A 12,267-nucleotide genomic window follows, 5' to 3' on the forward strand; every position below is an offset into this window, starting at 1 on the left:
GGATGCAGAAAGGACACCCCAGCCTGTTGCATCACAGGGAAGGAGCTCACCGAAGCCCCTGGCTCCCTTCCCCGCCCTCGACCCCAGACCTGGGGTGTGCGTGGGTTGGGTGGCGTTCTGCTCCCTGAGGCCGCTGGCTCTGGGGTCACCTTCACCCTTGACTCCGAGTCCAGATCCTTCCCAGCTCCCACAGCAGAGGGGTGGCCTCCCTGAGGCCGGCAGGTTGAAATTCTGCCCGGTGCCCAGAGCTCCTTGCTGGCCTTTCTCTCTCCCAAAGCCTGGAGCTGCCCTGGCAGGGAAAACAAGCACAGCCCGAGGTTTTCAGGGCCATGAAGCTGTGTGCTTGATACTGGCATGGTGGACACATGTGGTACATCTGCCAAAGCCCACAGAATGCACAGAGCAGGGACAGTGTCGTGCAGTGCAAGCTGTGGACATGGGGTGACATGTTGTGTCCTGGCACATCCCTCCTTGGTAGCATGTGCACTCCTTGATGGGGGATGCTGGTGGGTAATGCTGTAGAGATGGGGTGTGGGAAACGCTGTGCTTTAGCTTTAGTTTTGCTGTGAACCTAAAACTGCTCTTAATTTTTTTTTTTTTTTTTTAGACAGGATCCCACCATGTAGCCCAGGCTGACTTCAAACTCATGGAGATCCTCCTGCCTCAGCCTCCCAAGTGCTGGGATCACAGGTGTGTGCTACCACACTCCGAATGCTCTTAATTTTTTAAGGCTATTAAAAATGTATTTCAGTCAATCATGGTGGTACACACGTATAATCCCAGCACCCTGGGAGGCTGAGGCAGGACGATAGCAAGTTCAAGTTCAGCCTGGGCAACTTAGCAATTTAGGGAGAATTTGTCTCAATTTTTTTAAAGTTTTTAAAATGCTGGAGATGTAGTTTAGTGTGAAGGCCCTGGGCTTAATCCCTGTATGGAAAGATAGATAGATAGATAGATAGATAGATAGATAGATAGATAGATAGATAGAAAGAAAGATAGACAGATAGATGGTATAAAACTGACTATATTGGGCTGAGGATTTAGCTCAGTGGCACTACACTTGTCTCACACGAGCAAGGTCCTGAATTCCATCTCTGGTTCCAAAACAAAAAAACAAAACAAATGAACAGCAACAACAAAAACTGACTATGTTAGAACACATCACACAAAGTAAGTATTGTGTGGTGAAATTTCTTTTTACAAATTTTATTTCATTCCCATTTAGAATCAGCCTATGATGAGTTCCTCCAGAGCAGGAAGCTGGGGCTCTGAAAGCTTGGATGATAACAATGAAGTCTGTTTTTGTAAGGTCCTGTGCACCAAGCACCCTCAGAGTGTTTGGAGATTTCCCACTGCGTCCCCAGGGGCTGTGGCCCGAGGCCTGCCAGGCCTGAGTGCAAGGCGCCGCCCCACATTCACCCCCACTCCATCGTCTTCCAAGCTTGTTCACTCCAAGCTGCTCTCTGTTGTCTCTGCCGCTCCGCAGAGCAAAACCCAGATTGCATCGGCGTGAGCTTAGTGGGTTTTCAAAGCCGTGCATTCCACCACGTATTCAAATATTTATTGCACGCCCATGGCGTTCACGCGCCACACCCCGCCCGGGGAAGGGGACAGAGCTGTCCTCCGTGGAGAAGACGCTGGTGTCAGGGAAATAGCAATCACCAGGCCATTACCTGTGGAGACTGGTGGCCCAGGGGTGCACTGCCTGCATCCCCCGACAGGGGGCGCTGAGGGCCCTTCTGGCTCACTGGGTGGAGAGTGGTGCCTGGTGGAGACCCCTCAGTGAGTGAGTTCCACTGCCACCCCTTGGCACCCTCGCTCCTGCGTGCTTCCAGAATCCGGAATCTGAGCCTCCCGGGTCCAGAGAGGCTGCTGTGATGTAGCCGTACCCAGTTGTCACCCACGGAGGTGGCCAGGTGCTGACACGGCGAAGTCGACTCCTGAATTACACAACTGTCCCACGAGAACAGCACTGGCCGGAGCAGGCAGAGGCGGGAAGGAGGGGAAACTGAGCCACGGCCTTCCCTGGAGAAGGCGGGAGGGGCAGTGGCGCATTGGCAGTGACTGGTGGTCTGTCGGCTCGGGATGGCGGTGGTGGCTCCAGGGCCTCGGTAGCTGCACAGGGGAGGACTGGACTAGGACAGCTCGCCGAGCCAGGCCACAGCCCCTGCTGTCTGAGACCGGCACCCACCGGGCAGGTGCTGTCTCTCCGCAGAAGCCAGAGCATCAGGAATACTGGAAATAAGACAGTCTGGCTCCTGCGGCACTGGCATGGTTTGGCTGGGAGGAAATATGGTTAGGACAGCTGGAGGCTCAGCCCTGAGGAGCTGGGGTGTGATGGAGCCTGGCGGTCGAGGGCCTTTTGCTGCCTCTGGGAGCAGGGGACTCACGGCCTGGTGTCACAGACACACAACACAGAAGGTCGAGGGCGCCGGGAAGTTGGAACCCAGCCAGCACTTCCCCCAGGTCACCGAATGAGTGTGATTAGAAATGGAAGAAGCCAGGTGTGGTGACTCACACCTCTAACCCCAGCACTCAGGAGGCTGAGGCAGGAAGATTGCCACAAGTTTAAAGTCAGCCTGAGCTACACAGTGAGACCCTGTCTCAACAAACCAAACCAAAAATAAATAAATAAATAAAAGGAGAGGGAAGAGATGGGGTGACTGATGCAAAGCTCCGCAGAACAAGAGGTGGTGCAAGGCACAGCTGGAAGGGGCGGCCCCAGCACCACTGGTGGGGGAGCTGAGCTGGCCCTCACAGCCCTCAGTTTGCCTGGCTGTAGAATGGGTGGGTGGGCTTTACACATTTACACAAGGCCATCAATGACCAGGAGGGAGAACAGAGGGGCGGCTCCCCTGTGTGTCAGGGGTGCAACTCAGGGTGCAGCTCAATCTCTGGTGTACAATGACTGCAGGAGACACACTGCGCGTGGGGCTGGGCCCCCTGCTCGTTCGCCCTGAGTCAGCTCTGCACTGGGTGCCGTGCATGGGCCTGAGTCTGTAGTGCAGGAGACAACAGCACCTGTGATGGGTGGAGGCCTTGGCCAGCCCCAGGAACCCGAGAATAGACCAGGAAGCCCCGCCCTGTCCCTGGGAGCCTGCGGGATGAGCACTCTCACCTGCCTGCCTACCCAGAAGACCCAGCCACTGTGTTGTCCAGCACTTGAAGTGCCGTCAGTGAGCGGAGGAGCTGCCTACTCAATGAGATTTGATTTTAACAGCTTTTTAAAGCTAGAACAGCGAGGTGTGGTGGCGTACACCTGTAATCCCAGCATTGGGAAGGCTGAGGCAGGAGCATCAGCAGCAAGTCCGAGGCCAGCCTGGGCTCCATTGTGAGTTCAAGGCCAGCCTGAACTACATAGCAAGCCCCTGTCTCAAAAATCAGAGAGAAAGAATGAATTTGCATGCCATACTCTGGACTTGTGTTCACCAGACAACCCAGGGTCTGTAAGTGTATTCACTGGGTTGTTCAGCCCTCGACACTATGTAATTTAAGAATATTTTTGGGCCAGGGATTTGGCTCAGTGGTTCTACTGCCTGCCTGGCAAGTGCAAGGGCCTGAGTTCAATGCCTGGTACCAAAAAAAAAAAAAATTTTTTTTCATTGCCTCAAGAATAAACCTTGTACAGCTGGGCGTGGTGGCATACACCTGTAATCCCAGCACATGGAAGGCTGAGGCAGGAGGATCACTGCGAATTCAAGGCCAGCCTGAACTGCAAAGCAAGACTGTATCTCAAAAACAAAAAACAAACTAAAAGAATAAGTCTTGTACCTTCTAGCTGTGAACCCCAGCCTCCCAGCCCAAGCAGCTACTAGTCTGCTTTCTGTCCACAGCTTTCCCTATTATATTTGGGATATATCAGATGAGTGAAATCCATAGCATGTGACTTTTGTGACTGGTTTCTTTCACACTCCATGCTTTTAAGGTTCAACCATGACGTAACCGTGTATCCATGCTCTATTACTTTTTGTGACTGAAGAATAATCCATTACATGGATAAATAACGTTTTGTTTCTAGCCCATTGTGACCAGTGGCTGCCATATTGAGCAGGTCAAGTAGAAATAGGGAATGTGGGAAGTAGGCTGGACCTCCCAGGCTGCCATATTGAGCAGGTCAAGTAGAAGTGAGTGGTGAGAGGAGTGGGCAGGACCTCCCAGGTAAATAAAAGGGAAGCCACCCAGGCAGAGGCAGAAAGGACCCAGGGTGACCTCCACACAGATTGTACCCTCCTGCTGCAGCACAGCCTCACCCAGCCCTTGGCTCCATTTTCCACCTTTCAAAGCTCGGTCCCCAGCATGTCCACCTCTGCCAGGAGGACGCCCAGGGTGTCTGTCCTCCTCCCCTTCCCCCAGGGACCAGGGTGCCTTACCCTGACCCCACACACCAGGTCACACCTGCGACTGCACCACTCAGGACCGGCCCTCCATACTGCGCAGGCACAGAGGAAGGAACAACAGGAAACTTCATCGTGCACAGCTCTGCAACCTCCATGGCCGTAAGGGCCTTCGTGCCTACCAGGGCCTGAGTGGGGCTCGGCCATCTTAGAGCTGCCTTCAAACCGGCGAAGCCCTCCCCAGTCTCCCTCCTCTCCCCGGACACGGCCCTGTCCCCTGGCCCCACAGCCCCTTGCCTGGCTTTTGTATTAAGCTGGGATTCCATAGATTTAAATAAAAGAACAAACAAACAAAAAGACTTTGGAAGGCTAAGGCAGGAGAACTGCAAGTTGATGTCCTGCCTGGGCAACTTAACTTAGCAAGACCCTCTCTCAAAAATTAAAAAAAAAAATGAATAAAATAAAAAGGGCCAGAGATGTAGCGCAATGCAGAGCACCCAAGGATCTGAGCCCCAGTACCACATGCATGTGGGTACACACACACACACACACACACACACACGCGCACGCGAGCACGGGCACAAAGACCATGCTACCACCTCCTCATAGAAGGTCACGGGTGCACAGAAACCGAGCCAGCAGGCTGGATCCACGAAGAACTCAGGAAAAAAGGTCTGTTTGGGTTTTTTTTTTTTTTCCCCTAAAAATGGAAAGCATCTTGCTGTGGCATATCCGGCCCTGCAGATGATTTCTTTCATGACACCGCAGGCCTGGGGACCGGGACACAAAAATATCATGTTAGACACAGGGGCCGCGCAGTCTGACTCCTGGGTTTTTCATTTAAGGGGAGGAGGAAACCTCGCGGTCTATTTGGGCATGGTGGAAAGCGATTGTTTGAGCTGTGCTCTTCTTTATTAAATATGTGTGTGTTTTTTAATTTGTTGAACAATAACATATTGGGCTACAAACTGTTCCATTTCCATGACGCTCATTAAAACCAGCCCGTACGCACCCCGCGATTTGTCTAGACCGCGAAGCGTGCGGCTGTACTCTGTTCCCTTTTGATGAACTCATCAGTTCTGCTCGGTTAGAATTTCTTTGTGCCTTGCTGAATTTAATAGCATCTTTCATTAACATTCAGTTCTGTGCTCTGTGAAATTTTGCCTTCCTTTATTGGCTGTGCACGCTTCAGAGGCACCAAGAGCTGCATCTCTAGCTCCCCCTCCCGACCCTCCCCCAAGGGGAAAGGATTGGCAGCAGGCCCCGCCCACCGCCGCTCTCCGGAGGGCCTGGGCCAGCTGAGTGGGAGGCCGTGCTGGATAAAAACAGGTGGAGGGAAAGAAAATTGATGTTAAACGGAATCATCAGGAAATTCTGTTTGTTTGGTTGGTCGGTTTGGTCAGGGTCTCCCTGTGTAGTCCAGGCTGACCTTGAAAGGTGACAGTCTTCCTGCTTCAGCCGCCCAAGTGCGGAATCACAGAGGTGCACCACTATGCCCAGCTTTCTTTGTTTTTTTTCCACCCAGGACTGGGGATTGAACCCGGGTCCTTGTGCAGCGGCACCACTGAGCTAAATCCGCAGCACTTTTTTTTTTTTTTTTTTTTTGAGACAGGGTCGCACTATGTAGTTGAGACTGACCTGGAACTCACTATGTAGCCCAGGCTGGTCTTGAACTCACAGCGATCCTCCTGCCTCAGCCTCCCGAATGCTGGGATTATAGGTGTGCACCACCACACCCAGCCTTCCCAGCTTTCTTTTTAACCCCAGTGCCTAACCTTCTTTTTCAATGCCTCAAGTTTTTCATAAGCAAGATGGAACTAACTGGTGACCCTTTCTTCCTGACTACCAGATCTGATAGGAACAAATAAACTGTTGGCACAAATGGGTTTTGTAAAGGTTCATAATGTACTGGCGGTGGGAAGGCAAGGGGAGAGGTCACAGCCCCATTCCCACCGAGGCTCAGGCAACAGCAGTGTGGCCACACACCCTAGTCATGTAGGGAAGTTGCTCAGGCAAGCACACGAAGCATACCTGTAATCCCAGCACACTGGAAGGCTGAGGCAGGAGGATCTTGAATTCAAGCCTAGCTTTGGTAAATTTGCTGACTTATTAAGACCCTGTTTCAATTTTTTTAAAATAAAATAAGCATTTGTAGTGCTGGGGTATAGCAGACATCCCAGTACTAGCGTCAGCAGACTGGTTAATCACAACCCAGTCTCAGCACCCTAGGATCTCTCCCCAGGCAGTGCCTTCCCCTTTACATCTGTTTGCACACCAGCCATTGAGGATGCTTCCAGCCAGCTGCTGAGGACACTTCGGCTGTCTTCAAAGCCTTTCCGTGCTTGTAGTCAGTAAAACACTGGGTGCCCTTGGCGCCCCTTGTCTTTGCTGCCCAGAGCAGCACTGAGCAGCCCCAAGGCCCAATTCTAAGTCTCATTTCTTCCTTTACTCTTATGAGCTGGTGCTGTAGTGCCTCACAGAAGACTGCAGATCTACGGTAACGTCCCCCTTCCCACACCTTACACTGAGGAGGCAGCTCAGTGCAAAGGCCCTGGGTTCAATCCCCAGTAACACACCCACACCCCCCCCACACACACACACCAGGACTGTAAATAAAACAGTCAAAAGAAACTATTTAAAAACAAATCCCTTAGCATGTTCCCTTATATTGCAAAATTCATATTATATTCACTGTAAACATTTGGCAACCAAGACAGAGAGTGCATCTGTCAGCTTCCAGATGGCCAAAGTCAGCGGAGCAGAGTGCACGGAAAAGCCAGTAACTCGGGCTCTGGTAGGCAGCAGCCAATGAGCTGGAACCTGGCCAAGGGGTGACTAGGATGAAAAGCAGAGAACAGAATCGGGTTACAACGTGGAGGGCCAGGGGCTCTGTCTCCCTTTGACCTCAGCTCTATTCACTTGGTCTCGGCTGTGTCTTCTCCCTGCCGCAGGTCGGCACCTTGTAGGCCACGTCTCCTTAGTGCTCACCGAGGAGATCGAGAGGCCTCGGTCTGCCCAGCTGGCCTCCCACCGTCGCTCCTTTTCGCTCCCGAGCACCGTGTCTGCGGTTCGCTGCACGGCAACTGTACCTTCATAGAGCTGTTTGACAATTCTCAAGAAAAAGTCGTGCTGATCCTCACTGGGGTGGAAATGCACAGCCATATTTCGATTCGTAGCAGCACAACTCATATTAGCTAAATCTTGGAAGGAGCCTTTATGTCCATCTGCAGACGGATGGATGCAGAAGGGTGACCGATGTTAGGACAGACAGAGGCGCAGATCGGCTCAGAAAAGAGGAATGACTCTGAGTCTAAATGGATGGACCTTGCTACCAAATGATAGGTGAAATAAAGCAGACACAGAAGGTTAAACATCATAAAGTATTACTAATTCAGAGAACAAAATAAAAGATAGCTCGTAGGAAAGAGGGCAGTGGGTTTGTGCAGATGGGAAGGAGAGCTGGAGAGGGGACATCAGAACGGAGGGGAGGGGCGGGGAGGCCAAAGGGTCGGCATGGGCGTGTAAGTGCGCTAACTCCCTGCACGGGTGCCTTTAGTGCACGCCTGGCATTGGCTGATGAAAAGATAGGCTTTTCAAAATGCTGCCAGAACAACCGGAATCCATATGCAAAAGGGATGAATCTAGACATGGAGTGATTTGCAAAGATTAACTCCAAATGGATCCTAGATCTAAACACAAAATGCAAAACTATAAAATTCCTAGAAGATAGCACAGCGGGAAGGGGGGTTTGGGGTACAGTGAGCATGTGGTAAAGGTACAATCTGTGAAAGAAAAAACTGATAAATCGCTTTTTGGTAAAATTGAAGCTCCCCGTCGACAAAGGACAGTGTCAAGAGAATGAGAAGATAAACAACAAACTAGGAGAAAATATTTGCAAAAGATACACCAGATATTTATACAAAATATCTTCTATGCAATGATAAGAAAATATTACCAACCCAATTAAAATGATCAAAATATTCAAACAGACACCTCTCCAAAGAATATAGACAGAGGGCAACTAACCATATGAGAGATACTCAATGTTATAGTCATCAGAGGATCATAAATTAAACTGACAAGGGGATGGCACTGCATAGCTATTAAAATGTCCCAAAGCTCAAAACCTCAACAACATGCTGGGTGTAGTGGTGCACATATATAATCCCAACACTCAGGAGGCTGAGGCAGGAGGATTGCTACAAATTCAAGGGCAGCCTGGACTACATAGTGAAGGGCTGGGGATGTAGCTCAGTGGCACAGCACCTGCCTGGCAAGTACAAGGCCCTGAGTGTCATTCCTGATACAAAAAAAAAAAAGACTACAAAATAAATAAATGAAACACTGACAATACACAACTTTGATGAGAGGGAAGACAGGAAACTCTTGTTCATTGACGATGAAAATGTCAAATAGTACAGACACTCCGAGAGGGAGATTAGTGATTTCTTACAAAACTAAATATATTCTCACCATATGGTCCAGCAAGTCATGATCTTTATAATTTAATTTTACGTAATATGATCCTTGTATTTTAATCAAATGAAATGAAATTTTATGTCTTCATGAAAACCTCAGTGCAGATGTTTATAGCAATTTTATTCAATTGTCAAAACTTGGAACCAACCAAGACGTCCAGGAGTAGACAAAATATGGTAAACTGAGGAAATAGACTATTATTCAGTTCTAAAAGAAATGAACTATCAAGCCAGGAAAGCAAATGGAAGAAACTTAACATGCATTTTACTGTAAAGGAAGCCAATCTGAAAAGGCTACATTCTGTATGATTCCAACTGTAGGACATTCTGGAAAGGACAAAACTGGTGAACACAGAAAGTTAGTGGTTGCTGGGGATTAGGAAGGCCAGAGGGATGAACAGGTGGACCGTGCGGGATTTCTGGGGCAGCGAAGCTATAAAGAATGATTCCATAAGGGTAGGCGTGTGTCAGCCCATAGAGCGCACGATCTGCCCTAATGTAAACTGTAGACATTAGGGAAGATTTATCAAGTGGAACAAATGTACAAAGTCTAACGGATGGTGTTGTCTATGGCACAAGCTGGAGGAGGAGTGAGTAGGGAGCTCTGTACGTTCCGTCAGTTTTGCTTTGAAATGAAAATCACCCGCTGGGCGTGGTGGTGCACGCCTGTAATCCCAACACCCGGGAGGCTGAGGCAGGAGGATCGCTGTGAGTTCAAACCCAGCCTGGGCTACACAGTGAGTTCCAGCTCAGTCTCAACTACATAGTGAGACCCTGTGTCAAAAATAAAATAAAACTACTCTAAAAAATAAAGTTTATTGTTCTGGTTTAGATCTGAAATATCGCCCTGTAAGTCTCATGTGAGTGATCATGGGGCGCTGTACCCATCAGTGGGTTCATCACCGATGAGCTCAGGGCTGAGTGTGCTGTAGGAGGTGGGGCCTGGTCAGAGGAGGTCACTGGGGAGTGACCTGGAAGGTCGAATCCTTGTCCCCGGCTCCTCCCTTCTCTCACTGCTTCCTGGCTGCCATGAGGTAAGCGGCCTCCCTCCGCCAAGCCCTTCCGCCGTGACGTTCCTGCCTTAGAACATCTGACCATGGACTGAACTCACTGAAACATGAGCCAAATAAGCCTCTCCTCATTTGAGTTGTGAGTGTCTTGTTATTGTTCCCTCGACGGGAGAGTGACAAGTCGGGGACAAATTCCTTCTATTGGCAGAAGTGTATGTGTCTTCCCCTCCTGCAAGGGGCTGGGTAAGAGGTCAGGAAGAGGAGGTGAGGCAGACCCTGGGGGCGTAGGATGGACAGGTGGTTCTGCTCTTAGTTTCCTAAAGGTTCTTATGGGTTGGTGGCTGCTGAGCTCTGAGACGCTGAGAAAACCCCTGAAGCTCACTGTCACTGACTCCACTGCACTTTAGTCCTGGCCTGGAAACTGAGTCCCTGCCCGGGCCTCTCTCCTAGGCCCTGCCCCTCTGCCTCAGCCAGCCCCACCATCGTCTTCAAACAGCACTGTCCACTTATGGGGCAGTTGCTTCAGGCTGGACCTCCTGCACGGAGGGGCCACGTCCTCTCTGGACAGAGCTGACCTGCCTGTCTGCACTGCTCTGGTCACTAAGTCACCCTTCCAGCATGGACGGCGGGGGCACTTCCCCGCCACCACAAAGGGTCACAGTGTCCCCAGAAGCCAGGGCCAAATGCAGGGAGGAATTGGCCCTCGGCACATAGAAGCGCAGGTGCAGGTTGCTGTACCGCGGATAGAGAAGGGCATCAGAAGGACGGTACCCAGCAGGTGACCCTAAGATGTCCCTGTGTCCTGTGGGGTCATGGGCTGTGAGCCCTAACGATGATTACAAGCGGATCCTGTTTGAAAGTCTTTGTAAGTAGGGCCCGGCCCCCTCCGTCCCCCGTCTCCCGTCCTGCTGATGTCTGTCTATCTGCCCAGCTCTTCTGCCTGAAATAGTCTCAAGTTACAGGAGGCAGGGTGAACTGTCAGGCCTGGGTTTGGCATTCATGTGTGGGGCTGCGGGGCTTTGTTAAACAAAGCAAGTTTCCATAGCTCGCCAGGCATCTGTGCAGACGCTGGCTCCAATCAAATATGTAAACTCAGAGGCATTAGCAGATAAACACCACCTGCCTCTCCATCTTAGATTGTCTTTAAACCCTCCAAGGCAGACACGCTCTCTCCACATGCCAAACACTTTTGTTTTCAGTCCCCGGATTGAACCCAGGGCCTTCACACTGAGCGACTTCCCTGCCATTGTTCTGTTTTCTTTGGAGACCCAGTCACTCTAAGTTGCTCAGGCTGGGCTCAACCTTTCAACCCTCCTGCCTCAGCCTCGCAGAGTGCTGGGATTACAGGTGCACGGTCCCAGACCCTTCTTGGGAGACAGTTTTTGCCAGAGCCAGGGCTGCCCCACTGTCCCAGCCCTCGGCTGTGGCAGGTGTTAATTACACCCAGGCAGCGAGGATCACGGGAGTGGGTGTGGATAGGAGTGAGCCGAGCAGGGCCTTCTGCCTGTGCCTCCCTGCACCCAGGAAGCTCTCAGCAAGAACTGCTGCTCCAGACCGCTCCCCCTCCGCACAGACCCCACCTAGACCTGGCCTCTCCCGCATTGGAGGACGGAGTTACCCGGTTGCAGGGTCGCCCAGTGCTCTGGATCTGTGGGAGCTCCGTCTACAAAAGATACAGGACAGAGTCCGCACGGCTTTTGTTAATGTGGAGGGGAAACTGATTCCCAACCTCCGCCACCCCCACCCTGCTGGCTGACCGAGCTCAGGTGACAATGAATGGGCCGACATGAACACGCACACCCTGGGATTTCCCTGCTGGCCTACACAGGAGCCATTTGTACCTGTGTTAAGCAGGATTGTCCAAAAAAACAAAACCTCAGGAGCTCTGGGAGGCTGAGGCAGGAGAGTCACTGGTTTGAGGCTAACTTGGGCAACTTAGTGGCTTAACAAGACTCTGTCTCTGAATGAAAATTAAAAAAAGAGCTGAGGATGCGGCTCGATGTGAAGGCCTTGAGTTAATGCCTTGCACCACAGAAAGAAAAGGAACAGGGGAAGAGAAGAGAAATCAGTTAGGCAGAAGATAGATGGATAGAGAGAGAGACAGACAGCTTCTATTTCCAGACATCTAGTCCCTGGTCCTAAAATACCAGTGAGTCCCAGTACTACGGACAGAATATCTGTGTCCCTCTCTCCAAATTCTGGTATTGCATCTCTAATCCACCATGTGGCTGTATTTGGCCCCTAAGGAAGTAATTAAGATTAAGTGAGGTAATAGAGGGTTGGCCTGGTAAGAAGAGGAAGGAGGCCGGGCATGGGGACACATGCCTGCTACCCCCATAATCCCAGCACTTGGGAGGCTGAGGCAGGAAGGTCACTGCAAGTTCAAGGCCAGCCTAGGTTATGTAGTGAGATCCTGTCTCAAAAAAAAAAAAAAAGAGGAGGGGG

Source organism: Fukomys damarensis, unplaced genomic scaffold (genome assembly GCF_012274545.1).
Source record: "Fukomys damarensis isolate Sample0158 unplaced genomic scaffold, DMR_v1.0_HiC HiC_scaffold_25, whole genome shotgun sequence".
Taxonomy (NCBI): Eukaryota; Metazoa; Chordata; class Mammalia; order Rodentia; family Bathyergidae; genus Fukomys; species Fukomys damarensis.